Here is a 20,017-nt window from a genome sequence, read left to right on the forward strand (position 1 = left end):
GAGTGTTCACAAAGTGACCAGGAAACAAACAGAGTTTATTTTTGGTTAAATGTTTGAATTATTTATTGTTTGACAATTTATTGCTTTTGTTTTTAAAATACTATAATTATAACTATTTTTTTTGCTTTTTATTTTACAACAATATGAAATAATATTTGCTTCAGCCAGCCAACCAAAAAAAAGTTCTTCAAATAAAGTTGAGTCAGTGTAACTAAAGCAGTTCTTTAAACATTTAAAGTTTGAATTAAAAATACAATTATTCTAAAATTAAAAATTGATTAAAATTCTGCAAGATAAAATGTGTTTTTTTTCACATTTATACCTTCTCAGAAGTATTACTATAAAATTCCTTTGTCCACGCTCCAATTTTGTTCAATTTAAAGTGGAATAAAGAAAATAAATGCCAAAATAAAAGGCAAAACAACAGCTTATGAAGATACTATAGACATGAAAAAAGGGTATTTTAATTTTGGCACAAAAATAACAAAATACTATCCATCTTCTATTACAGCTGTCTTGTTCTGGGTCACCGCGATTCCTGGAGCTTATTCCAGCCGGTTCAGGGCAAAGGCTGTGAACCCCATTCACACTCACACCTAAGGGGCTTCAGTAATCAATTAACCTGTGAAGCATGGTTTGGACTGTGGGAGGAAGGGAGGAGTGTCTGGAGAAAACCCACTCATGCACGGGAGAAAATGCAAACTCCAAACAGAAAGAACCCAGACTGTGGGCGGATGAATAAATACAGGGAGAAAGTAGACATAAATGTCAGGGGAAGTAATAACAGAGTACTAATGAGGAGCAAAACAGAGTAAAAACCCAACCCAGGGTGACCAGACAAAACCTCAGAGTGCAGAAGGCTGATGGTACGCACCTGGATTCTGGTGTGAGAAGAATTGTAGACTCAGGTGACTTAATGGGCAAAAATCATGAGAGTGACGAGGCACCAAAAGTCATTACTGTTGATAATTACCAATAAAGAGTTCTATAAATCTCATGTAATCTATCTCCTTAAGAGAACGTGTCTGTGGTAACAGCACAGGACATAGTTACTGCTAAGTGAGAGTTTCTGAATGCATGTGCAGCTCCAGACAACACTACACTTAAACCCTCTTCATTGTCTGGGCTCTGGGTTGTGTGAGCGCATGCGCTCGTGCGTGCATATTTGAATGGCAGTGTCTTTCCAGAATTGATTCGAGACAAGGCCAGCGCTTCACTACCAGTCTGCTGCGTTACCATGGAAACGAGCACACCGCTTTGGAGCTGCAGAGAAACCAAACACCCTCTCAATCAATACGAGTCTTTAATAATGGGGTCGCGGACACGCATGCAAACACGGACACACTAACCCCTGCAGTCCAGGTGTGTCTCTGAAGCTCCATCAATAACTGTAGTTGCACAAATGCGGCCTCCCAACGGGATTGGACACAGAGTGTGAGAAAGAAAAGACTCCGTCTTTCAGCAATCCACTGAGACACTTAGATGGAGAGAGAAACCATAGCTATTAGAATGTGGGTAAAGCTGTGGAGAGTCATTACAACAAGTCACACAATTTAAATGTTAAAACTAAATGCCATCAGTAAATATCATTTGAAATCCACAGTACTGGGTTGGTTTAAAACGGACATAAACCATTGGTCAAAGGTTGTGGTTTTTGGTACCATATTTTCCGCACAATAGGACAGAATGGATTATAAGGCGGACAGTCAATGAATGGTCTGTTTTTGAACTTCTATCATATATTAGCCACACCAAACTATAAGGTGCATTAAATGAGACAAAAGAATCAGAGATAAGTAGGTCAGTCAGATTGTATTAACTGCATTCACAGTAACTAGCACTTGTTTGTAGCACATGGCCAAGTGAGAAGCATTAGCCATGTTAGCATATTCACAACACCCGTAACTCCCAACCTTATTTGCAAAACGTAAAAGCCAGACTGATAGCGCTAACAACAAACATTACTGTGACTACACTAATTCTCAACCTAGTTAGTAATACGTAAAAACACATTTCGACCCCTCTAGGCTACATGCTAGCCGAGTTAGCATATTGACAATAACACCCAACCTTGTTTGCAAAATGTAAACAACCAGACTGAAAAGTTGCGTAAACCAGATAGAAATGTGTGTGCAAACGTTGGTATTCATGCATTTATTCATTTTCCTGACCGCTTCGTCCCTTCCAGGGTCGTGGGGGTGCCGGAGCCTAACCTGGCTGCTGATGGGCGAAGGCGGGGTTTACCCTGGACAGGTCGCCAGTCAGGGCCTCGACCACACACCCACACTCTCACATTCACACCTAGGAGCAATTTAGAGTCACCAATGAACCTATGAAGCATGTTTTTGGACGGTGGGAGGAAGCTGGAGTCCCCGGTGAAAACCCACACATGCACGGGGAGAACATGCAAACTCCACACAGAAAGGTCCCAGCCGGGAGTCGAACCGGGGCCTTCTCGCTGTGAGGCAAGAGCACTAACCACTGCGCCACCGTGCAGCCCTTCTTTTCTCACTGTTTCGGGTGTAAATGAAACTTAAAACCACCTGAAAAGATAAACTTTAAAATTATTATAAAAAACACATTTATAGTTAGTATACTTATACTTAGCTGAGTTAAAAGTACAAGGACAGTAGAAGCTGTCCTGTATATGGAAAATAAAGTTCATTTCCCAGATAGAGATTAACAGCAGACATGCACACTGTGATGCATGAAAACCTTACATTTGTGTGTTGTTGTGAATGTGTGTGTTTGTGTGTTGTCCCAAGGGCAACTCCACATATGGAGCTGCAACATGCAACAAAAAAAAAAAAAAAATTGAAATTGCTCTTGCAAATAGCTCCAGAGTATGTCGTGTAAAAGGGAGCAAATTAACCATGTGTTTGATTTATGTGCATCTATAACATAGTTTCTTTTTTAAAACATTCCCCAAAACACATCCATGTTTAATGAGCTGGTTAAACCAAGAAACAGCCCTCCCTAAAATCAGAGAAGACTAACTCTAAATGTTTAGAAACAAATTTGACAGTTTGGTTATAAATTAATGTTATGTTGCATTCCAAGTGCACTGTAATGTGTTTTGTTTCTTGTTAAGGTGGTTAAGATGAATGTTTTTAAGCTTAAAGAAGCAACAGTAAAAAAAAAAAAATGAACCTCTTAGTATGAAATTAGGGAATTTGTGTTTTCTTTGATACAATCATTAAAACAATCTTTTGGAGAAACAAGCCTCTTTAGTCTTGCTCTATGCTTTCTGCAAATATTGTTTCTTGGACGTCTGTCTCTCATGGTCTGCAAATGTCCCTGGTATCATTGCTGTTTCCTTTCCAGACCGTGTTACTGCGAGTCAATATTAGGCTATGCTAACAGAGCACTAAGATGCTTACATTTGATTTTTCCAAGTGAGTGATGTAGTTTTTTGTTTTGTGCACAAAAAACAATTTCCACAACCTTTGAAATGAAGAAAGAAAAAAAAAACATTTTGGGTGAGATTATAATTTAAAAAATTTCACCAAATCCCATAAGTACCTTTTATGCTAATGCATCATGTTTCATTGAAAATTTGTGTTTTGTGTTTACATGCACTCAACAGTTTCTTCACATGGTTCACCATGGTTTGCATGTTTTGTCCTCTCTTTTAGGTTGATGCATCCAGTAATTATTAATTTATGGATAATCTCTTCCTTTTTTGGAAATTGAGCTTTAACTCTCAAAAACTTTATGCTAGCAGAGCTAGTTGTCACTTCAATCAAACTATAAAATAACTTCAGCTAACTATATTTTGTGCATATTGTGCATTTGTTCCGTTCAGAACCCTAAATAATGCTGAATTTGTTCATTTGGCTGAGGGCCACAGATGATACAGTAGGGCAGGAGTGAACAAGCAGAGTTCAAAAAGCAAACAATTGGCTGACGAGGACTCTAAGCTCGGAGTGCAATGTGGCGTGTGGGCTGAATCTAGATCACTGAGCACACCAGTGTTTCTTCTCTAATTTCTTGTAGCAGAGTTGAGCAATGTGATGTCATGTCAATGTGTCTGTCCCAGATATGACAGCAGTGCATTCACACTGCCTTTAATTCAAGCATCCAGGTTATAGAAGTGCAGGTCCAGTGTTTCCTGGACACCTAACGGATACAAAACACCTGGATGCTAATTTAACTTTCTGATTTTGTCTTGTAAAATGAATCCTATCTCCAAAATCTACTATGGTTTTCACTTGTCCTATATTTATTTTTCATGTGCAAAATATAATTTAAAGATTATGTATGGCGTTGTTGCAATTATTGAACATGTTTTTTTACTTCTGCAAGTATTACACAATTAATGAATTAAGAGTAATTGAAGAGTCACGTCACAAGTCTAAGACAGTAAGGGACTATTTTGTTGACAAGAAGTAGTTTGTAGTATATTACACAACCTGTATGGCAAGTACAAGCTGCAATATAGTATTTTGATACTATACTATTTTAAAAAAAATGTATTGGCAGAGTGAAAAAAGACGGAAATCCTTTTCTGGAGACAGTTTACTACCAACCACTGAAATAATCCTCCGCCCTCAACCAATCAAACACCTGTGCACCTGTGACGCGTCATGAATATTAAGCAGCACTGATTAATTCCACGTTCAGTTAGAAATTAAAGAATATATTTTCCAGGACGGTCCTGGAAAATATGCGGGGAGTGCGTGAGGCGAGACGAGCTCGTGACACCCACACACACACACACAGTCCCCCCTTCACAGAATTAGCCACGCTCGGCTGGAGCGGCTTGGCCACGCCCCCGACACGGCGCAGGCAGCATCCGTCCTCATGGGCTCGCGCGCTGCGTGATCCCCATCACAAATCGACGGCCGCGGCTCGGCTTCGCGGAGCCCGTGGAGTAGCGAAGGAGTAAAAGGTGGCGGTGGAGGGGGGCTACTTCGCTTCACACGAGCTCCCTTTTTCGGCCCTCCATTTTTCTTTCTTTTTTGATGTGAGTGTGTTGAATGGAGTCACCTTCTCGGCGGAACGCCGCTTCTTCTTCTTCTTCTTCCCACCGCGGTGAGTGCTGCTGTCGCCTGCAGATGCTGTGGGTGTGGGGGAGCGCGAGCCCACTGTGTCGCTATTGTCTGTTGCGGAGGCAAGTTGGGAGCGAATTCGAATCACGCGGAGGGAGTTTGTGGTTTTCGGCTCTTTAGGGGAACCTTTTTATCAACCTGGAGGGGTTATTTCCGTCATGTGGATGTTCGGAGAATTAATATTTGTTTTTGACACCTGTCTCTTCCAGCAACAGTCACGCGCCTTCACAGAATCCCGCCCCACAGCCTCACTCATCAAAACCGAGTCAAAAATGCTGCTTCTGTTGGGGAGCTCACGGATTTTCGGATGGGGGTGGTGATTTTGTTGGGGGATCAGCACCCACCCCTTATATTAGTGTCCGGCTGTATCTCCTCAACCCTATACTCATCCCTCCCAGGACCCTGAATGACTGAGAATATACCCCTCCTGATGTTAGATAAACCCTCAGATTTCTGCTGATTCTCTCAGATGGAGAAGGGGTTTATCAGTCTGGTTTGTAGGGCAACTTCTGCTCTAGAATGGCTGGAATGTTTTATGATATGTCCTCTACTGTCGAGCCTCACATCTGCCTACATCTCCTCAGTGATGGAGACTATTTTCTCCTTTGCTCCTTATGGGACTTTGTGCAGTGTTTCCGTTTAAACCCTCCTTGACTGAACGCCGGGAACAGGAACTTCCTTATGGAGTTCCTTTGGTTTTTTGTTTGTGTGGCGTTTGTCTCACAGGTGCATCCAGGGATACGTCTGTGTAGGCTAGCAGTGTTTTTCAGCAGACAGATGGCAGATGGCTTAGACATCAGGTGAGCGCTCACTTGGCTGTGAGAACAGCAAACATCGTTGGAATGGAGCCACTACTGGACAGCTATAGGAGTTTCTATAAGTCTGTGTCACACCAGTACATTCATATGAGTAAACAAGCCTCTGACTGTATATGAGAACTACATTGCCCCCTTGTATTCCAAATACCCGCCGGCTCCAAGAACCCAAAATCCCATGGAGTTCTATTGAAAAACGAACACCTTTCTTTATTGCAAGCTATTCATGCTAAAAAGCATGTGGTGCCTGCTGGCTCCTACCTTGACATTCAAAACTTTTGATTGACAGACTCTTCCGAGCCTGCTTTCAGTGAAAGGGGCGTGGACTTCCAACAAGCTCTCTACTGTCTGGACTCGGACCAAGTACTGCTTACTGAGGTTCTTGCTCCCACATGGTGATGTCTGTATCATGAAAAAATGGCAACTTATTTGACTAAGTAAGTCATTTTCTATGGATGACTCACACTCAGTCCAATTCTCTTATACAGTCACTGAAAGAGGCTGAGGTCACCATGGAGTCATTTGCTGTGGGTGATGCTGACTTGTCATTTCCCATTGACAATATGGAAGATTATTGAGTATAGAGTTCATGTTGTCTTCAGGTTGCCTCTACATGTCCGACTTTCTTTTTAAACAGGAACATTTCAAATAAACATACGTCTGTTTATCTAAGATGTTTTTTTTCTTATTTTGGGATAGCTATGGTTTAGCCCTTGTGCTATACTAGGCTTGTTTGCATTGAAAGTGGGGTCATCTGGACCCCACTAGACAGTGCGCTGAACTTTTTTTTTTTTTTTTTTTCCCCCCAAGGATTTTTCATCTTCAATGGTGCCTGTGGCAGACATAAAATCCTGTCCAACTTGTCATGGGAAGAATCACACATCAATGTAAGGGTTATGTCATCTGGACCCCACGAGGGTTAAGATAAAAGTTCAGAAAAGTTTTGAATGGTGGTTAGATCACGTGCCAAAGTCAAGGCCCCGGGGGCCGGATCTCTCCCTATATCCGGCCCTTCAGATCATTTTATTTTTTGTTATTAGTGGGCCAAAGTTATTTTGCGCTTATTTCTAACTTAAATAAATTTGACAAAATATTTTCATGGAGAGTAATATATTGAAAGTTATTTAAGGTTTAAATTGATTTATTCTGGAATAATATTCCTGTCTGCTTTCATTCATAGTAACGTTAAAAAGTTACGTTTTAAAAATTTAGCTTTAGTGTGTTAAATAAATATTTATCTTGTTCGGCCCGCAACCTAAGATGTGTTTTGGAGTTTGACACCCCGCCATAGATAATGTTTCATCTTGGTTGGAGGATTTGATGGAACTTCGAGTGAAGTTTTGATTGTTAGATACATCCAAATTCTGTATGTAGAACCATCTGTATCCTTCTACACTAACTTTTCTAACGGTTATATGAAAATGTATCATTTTATGCAAAAAGAAATTCTGCAAAAAAGTGTACTCAAAAGCCTTAATTAAAAAAATGTAATAATGAATGTGCGCTCTTTGATCTGGAGCACCTTATATGTGGATTAATTGTTGTTGTGCTTACTGATGTCGAAGCGATTTTGAGAGGTACATAGTGTTTTGTCAAAATGTCAGTTTTCTTTACCAGTTGCAAACAAAGTTGGATGTTATTGTTAATATGCAAACGTGGCTAACATTGCCAATGTTGCAAACGTGTAGCAATGTTGGACTGCGTTTTCTTCTATATGTTACTAACAAGATTGGTAGTTAGCGTAGTCACAGTAACGTTTATTTTAGCTGTATCAGTTTGTAATAATTAGGACTAAGGTGTAGAGCTTTACAGGGTTTATTGAGACTGGACGCGTTTGGTTTGCTTAAAGTGAACCTGAGTTTGTTTACCCCGATAATCCGGAACAAAATTTCAGTCTAAATACATTCATGCGAACTCTAGTCCGTAACCAGTAACCAGTCTCTGACCCATCTTTCGTGGTGGTCTCAGTTCGTTTCCAGTCAGACTTAACTGAACAGTCCTGGTAAGGACCTGCAAACCTCAGCACCTCCATCTTTCTCTTTTTGTTTTGACTTGCCCCTGTTAGCTGCTGGAAAATGACCAAAGAGATCTTTAGTCATGTGCTTTTGTTTACAAGCGTTAGTCTGGAATACAAGTCTCCGGTAGACTTCAGTCTGAATACACACCAAATGCAAGGTTTAGGACTTGATTTGGAACAAATCGTTTTTCCAGTGTAAATACACCCATTATCGCTGACTCTTTGGGCTTGCTTAACCCTTGTGCTTGCCCATGGGGTCCAGATGACCCCACCCTTACATTGAGGTGTTAGCCCTTCCATGACAAAGGTGGACAAGGTGGACAAGGCTTCATGTCCGTCATTGGACACCAGTAAAGATCGACAATAATTGAAAAAAAAGTTCAGTGCACTTACTTGTGGGGTCTAGATGACCCCACTTTTAATGTAAATAAGCCTAGGAGAGCGGATGGGTTAATGCGCCATACAGTTCGGTGTGCCTTATAACTAACATAAATTCAAAAATAGACCACCCATTGACTGGGCTGCTTCTAATCTGGTGCACCTGTACGTGTGGAAAATTTGGTAAATTGAAAGGCAGTGTGCCATAAGTCAACATCATTCATTTAATTAATTATTTGATCAAATCCTTGAGAAATCATATCCTAGTGAGGCACACTTAAAAGCCGAAATAAACAAAAAAGAAGGACTATGCTCTTTATGATCCGGAGCACCTCATATATGGATTTTATTTGTTACAAAGAAAACAGGCCAGACGCCCGTTAATGTGGCACGTTTAAATGAAACATAACACACCAGCAGATGGACAGAGTGCAGTGAAGATGCTGTGACCTTTAAACTTAAGTCTGATATCCACTACGCTTTCTTTGGTCTCACATTATACAACTGTTATTGATTGAACACAGCCACACGTTCAAAGGCGGGCATTATTTCACACCCTTTTCATGGTTGAGTGCCAGCAAGGCTATGATTACAAATATATGTTGAGGGGGGGAGGGTTATTAGTGCAGTGGGAGATCGGGGATGGGGGTGACTGGGCAATAGATCTGTCAGTGATGTCTCTGGGGAATGTTAGGCGCTGTGGAGTGGCATAGGACACGTCTCAGGAGATTTTGTGACCTTCCCTTTACCAAAGGAGGCTGATAGATACAGGTGATAAGTGTTGGAGATGGGAGGTAGTGTTGGCATCACATAGATTTATTAAGATGACGTCTAGTGTTTAAGGTTATCTAATCTTGGTTATATATACCTTTACTCCAGCATTCTTTATTGTATCGTTTCTGAACCTCAAATGTAATTTAAAGGGCCAATACCATGATTCTTAAGCCTGTCAGAGTGAACCATATCCATGTATACGATCATTTATTACCTTTGAAACACTGAAAAGCAAATTATTTATGAAATATTAGTTATTTTTCGTGAGTTTTTTCGTACCCGGAAGTAAAACGACTCGATTCCTGAAGCTCCGCCTGCCGCTGCAGTCTCCTTCATGACGTCATCCCAGACAAAATCTGTGTGCCTGCATTTCTCCCACGAAAATAATCCTTTCTTCTTCAAAGATGGATGCACATACGATAGATCTGCCTTTAGTAGGCCTGGCTATCACTACACTGCTTCACAACACAAACACACACACGCCACTTCTTCATGGCTGTGCTGGACTGGTGTAGGGGGTGGGTGTGAGATCTTAAAGCCTTGTAAAGTCAAAAACAGTTGTTTTGAGCTGGAATTTATTGAAGACAGGGCACAACTGCAAGATATACGGTATTCTGCATCTAAAATGAAAGGGGTTTTTTTTTTTTTTAGCTGTTCACCGGTAGTTGTGTAGAGAAATTGAGTGTTGTGTTAGTCTGGGGGCGGAGCTGTCGGAGCTGACACTTCCTGGAGGGAGCGGTTGGCATCATGCTTACGTCAGCACGTTTCCAACCGCTCGTTTTCGTGGGTATGCAAGGGGCTGCTGCAGACAGTTGTATTCAGGACATAGTTTCTCCAGAGCGGCAGTAGTTCTGGAAGTTTGTTTCTATGTTGTGGGCGGGACCATTGGCGTGAATGGTTGAAAACTTGTGGACATGTCCTACCAAGAAGTAGACCCTAGACTCTGGAATGCCCTGCCTTTGACCCTCGGTGTGGTGTAGAGCAGCAGTAAAAAACATTTTGAGAACCAACATTTAACGTAAGTTCTACTGGAACAGGTTCAGAAGGTAAAAATAGTGATTAGACTTGAAATATTGAGGTAATAACTTGGATCTCTGCACTTTTTGTGCGAACATGTGTAATGCACAAGCAAATACATCTCTCTTTATTTAGTAGTGTCCATCAGCACTGTGGCAATTGCTGCTAACATCCCAAATTTCAGCTTTAGGGAGCGGAGAGGTCAGTGTGCTAACAGGCCAGCAAAACAGTTTCAGGCACATATGCCTTAACAATTAACTGCAAAAACATGATTGTAGAAAAATAAATGCTCTGTGACATTAAAGAGATCCATTCACAGCTTCTCTTGACTGAGCTTCTTCTGCCACAATGTCAACATTTTAGATTTGCAATGTTTCATTTGAGATGATTGTATTTACCTTTACAAATACCAACGTTTGCAGTTCAGATTTTGGTATGCACATTTCTACCTGGTTTACGCAACTTTTTTGTCCATAAAGGCGTTGAAAAACATATAGTTCTTGATAAGTTAAAAACATTTCATTTTTAGGAAATTGCTTTATAGCAAACCCAATTTTATACTGATTTTAATGTGTAATTATGTAATTAAGCAAATCCTTCAATTTAGTGTTTCTTATAATGAAAAATGAACCGTATCCACTGCTGCAGCATACACTTTTCTTCTGCTTTTTACAGCCAAAATCCCACTTTTTTTTAAATTCTCAAACGATGGTATTACTTGTCCACATCTTGCAAACACTCACATTTCTACAGTATAAATGCTGAAACAACCAACCTTGCCTGTGTGCTGCTGTACCCCAGTGACCTGCTTTTCTGACATCTGTGGTTCTGGAGAAACATGTCAACAACATGTCTGAGGAGATTCTGATTCATTCGGGTCATAATATTATTGGATTTTTGATTATTAGGAGAACAGCAAATTAAAAGTGTATCGTGAAATTTTTTTGTTGCTCTTTGGCTCCAATCTCATCTGAAGAACTATTTTGACCTGTCCTTTTTTGTTTTTTAACAGTTAAAGAGGAAGCCAATGTTCTGTGAAGCAGCAGTTTCAGTTTGTTTCTAAAGAAAAATTTTTTTTTACACTCATTGGGTGAAACTAATCAAAGGCTTGAAGATAGTTAATATAATGTAGAATTTTATTTTTTCAAATTCTATTTAAAATTTGGGCTGATTTCGGTTACATCTGTGGTTTCCTCTTTAGTTTGACTAACTTAAGTCCTATCATAGTTTTAGATTTTTTTATGCAGTTATCCTCACCGGAGAACACAAGAGGCCACTGCTGAACAGCTGTTCTTGCTTCCATTACAATAGCAGACAGTGTTGTGGTGCTTCCAAAGTAACTGAACTAAAGAGATCGAGACTGTTTCATCTAAATTTAGACTGAGGTCTGAAAATGTTTTATAACAATTATTTTTTTCTCAAAACAGAGCGGAAATATAAGATTAACTGTTTTTTTTTTTACATTTAAATCAAAAGGTTAACATTCATATTTATGGAAACTGCAATAATTCCTGTTTTAGGGCTAAAATAAACCCCTGCAGGTCTAGTCTACTCTAAGGTCTAGCATAATCAAAGTAGCAGTTTAACGAAAAACACCAGTAAATAAAACAAAATAAAAAGTTTTAAGCCCCGAAAAAATGTAACCTCACTTTTATTTAGCAGTTGTGCAGGGCTTTTATTTTTTGGTCGGGGATGGTTTGTGTTTGACAAATAAGAGGTAATTAAATGTGAAGAAGCAGGAGTCTGAGCTGTGACAGCAGCCAGACAGTGCCGGCTCCTGGGTACAGAGCCCCTCTGTAACCCTGCACACCCACAGCATGACAGCCCCCTGAGGTTGTTGATCAACTCTCCATTTTTATATAACATTTTTATTCTGCTTGTCTTAATAAATCAGTTTTTTTCTTGTAATATTTAGTATTTGTGCTACTTATTGTGGTTAAATATTGTGTTTTGCTTGTATTTGTTTCAGTTGAGACTTAGGCAGACAACTTTAAAAGTCTTTAAAGTCTTTTTTTTTTTTTTTTAGAAAAGTAGCCCAGAGAACAAATTGACACAATGGTTGTTGTCATGCTGTAAAATGCAAAGTCGGTTATATTTTTCTCCCGAGTCCAAAATAACGGCATGATTGAAATCCTTTGGGACATTTTCGGGGAAAAAAAACTGTGTCTCAATTGGCGAATCAGAGACTATATATAGCAACAAAGATGCTCTGTTGGCAAGAATTCTCACCATGAGACTTTTCTGTTTTTAAGACTGTGATGTTATGTGGTCGGGGAAAGAGGAGAAAGAAATGATGCAAAATGAGATCCACGTATTCTGCTGACTAAGAGCAGTTCTTTTTTCAAACATACCTTAAACGAAAAGAGGGAGTCTAGAAAAGCAGCAAATTAAAATTGCATTAAACAGTTATGCCATAAAGATGTCCAGAATATATTTTAACTGTAATTTCAGAAAACAGACCATTGTGTTTTTATATAAAAAATGAATTTGTGTAGTTTTTGACATGAGTTTGTAGCATTAGTTTTGAATGCATTATGATTTTCTGAATATGTATAGTTTGACTGCACACTCCACATTTTACTGCAGTGCTCATTAGTGGCTGTACATTTTTTTTAAATCTGACTTGAATAAATACCAGCACCAATGCAGAGAAAACACTTGTGTATTTTTTGTTTTTAACAAACTATTGCAAGTAGACTCTGATTTTTACATTAATAAGTTGACATAATTTGATTTAGATGTAAGAAAATCTCCACTTGTGTATTTCAAACTGGCGGTTGAGATGAATATTTGTCTTTTTCTGAGATCAGACATTATTGACATGTGCGACTGTGCTAAGTCATGCAGTTTTCCCAACCTGTACGCCGGGATTTGTTTGTGCGTTTAAAGTCTACTCTAAATATCTTTTGATTTATTTTCAAGGGATTCGCATTAGTTGTAATTATGCAGTTTTTAGGCTAAATAAAAAAAAAAAAAAGTTTTTTTCCAAGGACATAGTTTCTGCAGAGCGGTAGTAGTTAATCAGAAATTCAGCAAGCCTGCACTCATTTCCCATCATCCATTTGTTTACACGTTTTCCTGCTAGCTTACAGTCCATCATAACCCCAAACTAACATTACCAGTCCAACAAAAATGGCGAGCAATATTGGAGCTATCCAGCCGTACAGTTTAGATCCAGATGCCACCTCAAATGAGGGAAAACAAAGACGTACATGGATGTAGTTGTCTGCAAGTGGATACAGATATTAGGGCTGTCAACATTAAGACATTAACGCATGCAATCAATAATATAAAAAAATGAGTGCATTATTATTTATTAACGCAAATTAATTGCACATCCTTCTACTTCCCGTCGGACGGTTCCACGCTTTCATGGCGTACCTTAATTTCTGACAAAGCAGACTTCGCCGGCTACTTACGGCATGGTTACTTACAAAAGAACAAATATTCAACTGAATATTAATAATATACACATCTATTGTGCATCCACACCCAGCAGCCAATCAGAATCAACCATTCACCCGGACCATGGTTTAAGTTTATTTAACGTGCAGAAAAACATTGTTTCTTTCTTTTTACTGTATAACAACATTTTTTTTATATTTTAATTTCATAGTTCTGCTTATCTTACTGTTGATGTGTCTTGTCTTCACAAATTACACTTCTGGGATATCTGAGTTAATGCTTGATACATTGTAAATATCCAGACAGTAAAAATGAAGGAGAAGATTTTTCTCTGGCCTGTTTTTGTTCAAAAGCTACATATTATCATATCAAATTTACCTAGTATAACATTGTGATTAATCACAATCCAAAAGTGTAATTAGTCTGGTTAATATTTAATCAATTCACAGCACCAATATATATATATACATATATATTGTGTTTACAGTACTCCCCCCCATTGGCTTGCTTAACCTATCAAAGTCCAGGTTCCCTTGACATCAGAAGGACTGATTCTCCTATTGTCCCTCTAAAGCAAAAGTGTCAAACTGAAACAAGGTTATTTGGAGGAGATGGGGGGTGAGCAACAGCTTCAATTTAAAACTATCCAATATAGACTCTGATTTTGGTTTTTAGACCCCATATGTTTGTTCACGCAAAGCACTATAGCTGGATATGTTGCTTAAAAACCTTAAAGTTATGAGTCATCCCTTAAATGTTAAAGGAAAACGTCAGCAAATGTGGCATTGACCATTTAAGAACCTTGGCGATGTTTGAGAAGTGCTGTTCTGTGAACCGCACTGGAATTCGACCTTCTTCTACAGCTTGATCAAATATTATAATGAATACACACGTTTTCAAATCAACTTTGTGTCTTATAAGGCTCAAGGAGAGATAGTTTTAGCACCAAATATGAATGAATATCCTTGTGAATGTCTAACAAGGCCTTGGGCCCTAAAGTAACCTTTTATAAAGGGTGACTCATTAACTGGGAATATATACATATATTTTAATCACCACTTGTAAAAACCAGCTCTATCCTGAAGGACACCATTGTGAGATGACACCCATTTCCCATCACTTAGCATTACCAGCAGAACAATCCAGTTGGAGACCAGGAGACAACTACTCAGATCCATTTCTGGGTTCAATATTTCATATTCAGCTCCTGCTGCCTCTGAGAGAAGAGCAGTCACTTCTAGAGACACATTTCTTACAGCTGAATGGCTGGATGTTGATGAATCTTGACAAGTCCCGTGGGCTTCTCCTGTGATGAGTTTTCCTCTGGGAAGACGATCCCGTCACCTTTAACCTGACAGTAATTAAATGTCCTAGAACTGAAATTAAAAAGCTATTTGCTGGATATGTTTGTAACATTTTCAGAGCAACATCTCAAGGTTGCAGAAATGGAGAATTTGTGTAAATATATTACAGTCTCTGAGTCCAGTTGTTTTGCAGCCTTGAGGCTTTTCTGGTGAGTCAGGAATGAATAATTGCGGAGCAAACCCTCCGACACTGAGAGCAGTCTTCTTAAATATTTTTGATTTGAATCATCTGTCACAAAGCCTTCAGTGAAATGATCAAGTCAGCAGTCAAACTGTGACTTGTTTTATCTGTTTCCTTTGCTGCTCTGTCCTCAGAGTAGCTTAAAGGAACTTCAGGTTTTCAGCTAAAATTTATAGTGAAAAGTAAAGCAGAAAAAATGTCCATGTAGGTTTTGTCAGGAACAAAGTACAAAATAAATAATATTGACATTATTTATTTATTTATTTTTTATCTTTGCAATTCAGCTGGTATTCTGTTCTGGCTACATTATAAATTCTCTTTAAACTAAGAGAAAAAAACTAAACCTGACGCCTTCAATTTTTAGTCAAAACACATTGGACTTTTTCTTTATTGATTTACATAAGTTGTGTTATCTGGCTATGTAAGTGAAAAACCTTTAAGTCTACTTCCATTTAAGTGTTTATGATTTGTTTTGTTTTGTAATACTGTTGTGACTTTCTTTTTTTAATGCATTCCTTACTTTTTTTTAGCAGAACTCTCAAAATTTAGGGAAATGGAAGCAGAGAAGTTACCTTTAATCTAATGAGGTTAGAAAAGGTTGTGTGGACTGAATCATTTTTAACCAGCCCCTGATTAGATTAACTATTGGTAAATCTTTTTTCTAATTTATTTATTTACAATTTTTAACTTCATTTTTTTTAACTATCAATTTCAGTATCTTCATCGACCAAATTCAGCTTACAGCATTCACGGTACCATTTTCGCAGGAAATTCTATATACCTAGTTCATAATTATGTTAAAAGCTGTGGTATTAAAGTTTTTCAAAGTTTTAGAGTGTTCAATAAATGTTTATCCTGTTCAGCCTGCAACCTAAGGTGTGTTTTAGATTTTGGCCCCTTGTTCCATTGAGTTTGACACCCCTGATCTAAACTATGCAAAACTGAGGCTTTTAGTCACAAAATAATTCATTGAAAACTAACAGAAAAGGCGTTTTTTGTGCCTTACAGTTCCTAAAAAAAGAAAATCTATATCATAAATTAAAATTGCAAGCTTCTGTAACAACACCCCCCAGACCCCATTGAGCTATATTCATTGGTGCTTAAGTTCAAAACTAAAGTCAAGTATTGCTTAAGTCAACTTTAAGGAACTACAGCTATATATTAATAATAAAGACACCTGTTCCTTTCAGTGACATTATTTCATTTCAACATCGGAGATGAAATTTATGTAATCATATTTTCCAGACTTTTAGACTCACTTAAAAGGGTTAATATTTTTCAAAAAACGATAGTGCTCCTTATAATCCGGCGCTCCTCGTGTTGTCTTAAAGTCCACATGTCTACATCAGGGTCAGACAGGCAGAGGTCAGTCTCGAGCATGGGATCATCCAAGAAGAGAGTAGAGTAGTCAGGGTCCAGGCAAAGCTCAGGGCAGGCGGCAAGCACTCAGAGATGAAGCAGGGACGGAAATAGATCAGGTCCAGATTGAAACAGCTCAGTAATGCAGACAGGGTGGCACAAACAAGACTGAGCACTTTGGGCCTCACTGCCTGGTGGTGGAAGGTGCTTTATTAATGAATAAATGAAATGAGTGCGGTTCTGTGGAGTGCTTAAGTGTCCTGTGAGTGATTGGCAATGAGAGTCAGCTGAGCGGCATCTGGGGAGTGTGTGCTAGGGTTGCTGGGAGATGTAGTGCCTTCAGGACTCTGTAGATGGCTCCCACCAGGGACCAGAGGGGCGACAGAACTCTGACTTCTGACACGTCTGGAATAATTCTGGTTGTGTTTACTGAGTCGAAGCAATTTTGAAAGGAACTCGACGCTCTGTCAAAGTCTTTGGTTGGTGGGTTATGGGGACATTGTGTATGCTTTAATGCAGCTAATGTGTATTGGTGTCATAGTGTGTGTGTGTGTGTGTTTTTTTTTTACGTAACAAACACAGTTGGGCTTTAGCATAGTCACAATAACGTTTTTTGTAGCGAGATGTGTCTGTTTTTTACATCCTAGAAACAAGGCTGGGAGTTACAGGTATTGTGAATATGCCAACATGGCTAACGCTTCTAACATAGCTAACGCTTATAACGTGGCTAACATGTAGAGTGTTGCAAAACAGTTCTCAAGTTACAGTCTGACTGACTGAAGATGGAATTCTCTCTGACTATTTTGACTTGGTTAATGTGCCTTACAGTTTGGTTCTCCTTTTGTATAACATTAGTTCAACAATCTGGTGTGCCTTTAATGCGTAAAATACAGTAATCTATTTTTTGCTAAAAACTCAATGAATAATGAAAGACTGGTAATGGGTTTTAAGAGGATGGGCATCTATCCTTCACTTTCTTCATGGATTTCTTTTGGGTTTTTATCCTGACATGGAGGCTCTGTGAGGCATGCACATCCTTGAGTGGATGCTCTAAAATTCAGAGAACTGACGGGCATTCATGAAAGAGAAAAAAAAAAAAAAGTTCAGCCTTAAATGACATATGTTCACCCAACTGAGGAGTGCTTGAACAGGAGAGTGAGCATCTTCTAGGTCTCCAGTGACGGTGAGGTAAAGTGCAATTTTCAGTTTAAAAAACTTCACTGACAAAAATGTTCACATGCCCCGACAACCCAAAAACCTACAGCACCCAGACGTGTTAACCTTCATAGGGTTCTGTGCGACTAAAGCTTTAAGTTTAATAGTCTGGGAATTCTGTATGTGTTTAATGAAAGACTAACTACTTTATTTTTACTGAGTGTTTCCGTTGTAATCTATCAGGTGTACAATTGAACATTCTTTGTTAAAGGATGTTGTGAAAACTGATTGATGTGGTAGCTATATGGGTATGATTTATTTACAGAAATACTCACCTGAGGTTCACAGAATTAGATTTTAAGTAAATGATAGTAAATCTAAATCCTAGAAAAGTGTGTCAGCATTCGTGCTGTTTGCTCTCTAATCTGATGCATCAGAACACTCGTGCTGCAATGGGGAAAAAGGAGTAAATCGGTACATGTAAGAATAATAACATAATATTTTAAACTCTTACATTGTGGTAATGCATTTGTAAGAATTCTTTAAAAAAGGTTCAGGTGTCCTTTGGATGGAAAAAAGGGAAAAAAAGCATCAATTGTGAACTGTTACTGTGTGCTTTTGTAACTTGGTTCTGTGTGTTGAATCAAACAATTTATTGAGGCCACAGACTATTTACATGAGGGACCTCATATAAATCTGGTCAAATGTAAAGATAGTTTTTCCGTTCTGTGATGATGGCTATTCTAAAAACAGGGACATTTGCAAGACAAACACTCTTCTGTGGTTTTAACATGCCCACTATGACTTTTCTAAAGCTCATGATTGAGTAGACAATAAAATCATCATGCACCTATTTGGCTCAGTTTTGATCAGACATAAGAGTTAGACTGAATATCTCTGCTTTGAAGATAGCTTTCAATGGAAAAAGTTGGATTTATATCATAATATGCCACCTAAAATTTATACAGTGAATTGTGTTGGCTCCAATTATTTTTAATTTTTAAAAGTATGCTTAGTGAGGAAGTGAAAAGGTTGTGTGTATTGAGTGTCAGCACACAATACATAAGCAGTCAGAAGCTCAAATAAAAAGTTTCAATGTTTCAGATGGAATTAAATATTATTGTTTCCTCATAATCTATTTATGAAGAAGCTCCAGATGTGGTACCTACATTTGGAGCTTTTTTAAAGCATGTTTTAAATGCTTTATTCAGACTTGACACATTTGGTTTGCTCAAAGGGAAGCAGAGTTCGTTTCCCTCATTAACGCAGAAACATTTTTCAGTCCGAGAATACCCAAGGGGACCCTGGTCCGGTACCAGGAACCGCCCTCATCTTTTGTTTTGATCTGGACTGAACTACAGTTCACTCTGAGTCTCCTCAGTCTAAATAGGCTCTGTGCTCCAAGCAGATCAACTGGACCAAATGGCAACCATAGCTAGGATGTAAACAGAGTAGCGAAGCAACGATGAAACTCAGCAACTTGTTGAATTGTGGTCGGATGAATGCAGGCTCATTAAAACAATTTTAACATGATGCATTTTGCGTCTCACACTGTTTTCCAGACAGTCTATATGCCATAAACATTTATCAGAGCACCTTTTTAGCAGATGTCTCTTCAGTAACCACCTTGGTGTGTGTCTTCAAATATTCTTTCTCTCTTTGCTTTGAACAGCCCTTGAATTCCTGGCCAATGACTGAAGAGATCTTCAGTCAGGTGAACTTGTTTTGTTTCGAGCTTTAGTTTAAAATAGAAATGCCCCGTTGACAGTCTGAACATGGACCAAACACAACGTTAAGGACTCAGTTCGGACCAAATCAAGTGGACCTGGTCTGGACTAACAGACTTTTTGAGTTTGAATGCACCCTAAATCTAAATCTCATTAATAAAACACAGTCACACTATGATCAATGAACTAGGTTTTGGTACCTAATGCACTGTGCTCAGGTGATAAGTCTTGTTGAAACATAAACCAGTATCTCCACACAGCCTTCAGGAGAAGGCAGCAGGAAGTGCTCCTGAATTCAGACAGTGATCTTTGCAAAATACCACCAACCAGCATCAGCAGATGCTATGGTATCCCAAATCATCACTGACAGTGAAAACTTCACACTTCAAGCTTTAGGGAGTCTGTGTCTCTTCACTCTTCCTCCAGATTTTGGAACATCGATGAAATGTTTCTTTTAATTCAGCCCAATAATTTTATTCCCTTTGGTCCAGCTAAGACACTTTGGATGTCTTTGGTTTTAGAAGTGGTTTATGAGTGTCTGGTTACTTTTAATGCACTGACTCCACCCTCAGCCTACTATTTCTGACTTCCCCAATGAAATTCTTTTTGATCTTGAAAATGTTTTTAGTTAACAATCCTGTTGAGTCTACGGCCATCTCTGTTGACGGTTCCCGTCTTCTTAATTTTATGTTAATGCATTTGGATATAGCATTCTGTGAACAACCAACTTGTTCCACAATAAGCTTTTCTGGTTTGCCCTTTGTGAGGGGTCTT

At 38.8% G+C, this 20,017-nt stretch overlaps 1 protein-coding gene across 1 annotated transcript in view; it reads left to right on the top strand.

Annotated features, from left to right (window-relative positions):
* The first annotated feature begins 4,641 nt into the window (after positions 1 to 4,641).
* The window catches only part of plppr1 (phospholipid phosphatase related 1), a 45,412-nt gene continuing 30,036 nt past the window's right edge, over positions 4,642 to 20,017 (top strand). Inside the window, exon 1 of the mRNA XM_024299445.2 lies at positions 4,642 to 5,034. The gene's annotated coding sequence lies outside the window, so the exon portion shown is untranslated. The remainder of the gene's footprint in view (positions 5,035 to 20,017) is intronic.

The sequence above is a fragment of the Oryzias melastigma genome, linkage group LG12 (genome assembly GCF_002922805.2).
Source record: "Oryzias melastigma strain HK-1 linkage group LG12, ASM292280v2, whole genome shotgun sequence".
NCBI classification, from domain to species: Eukaryota; Metazoa; Chordata; class Actinopteri; order Beloniformes; family Adrianichthyidae; genus Oryzias; species Oryzias melastigma.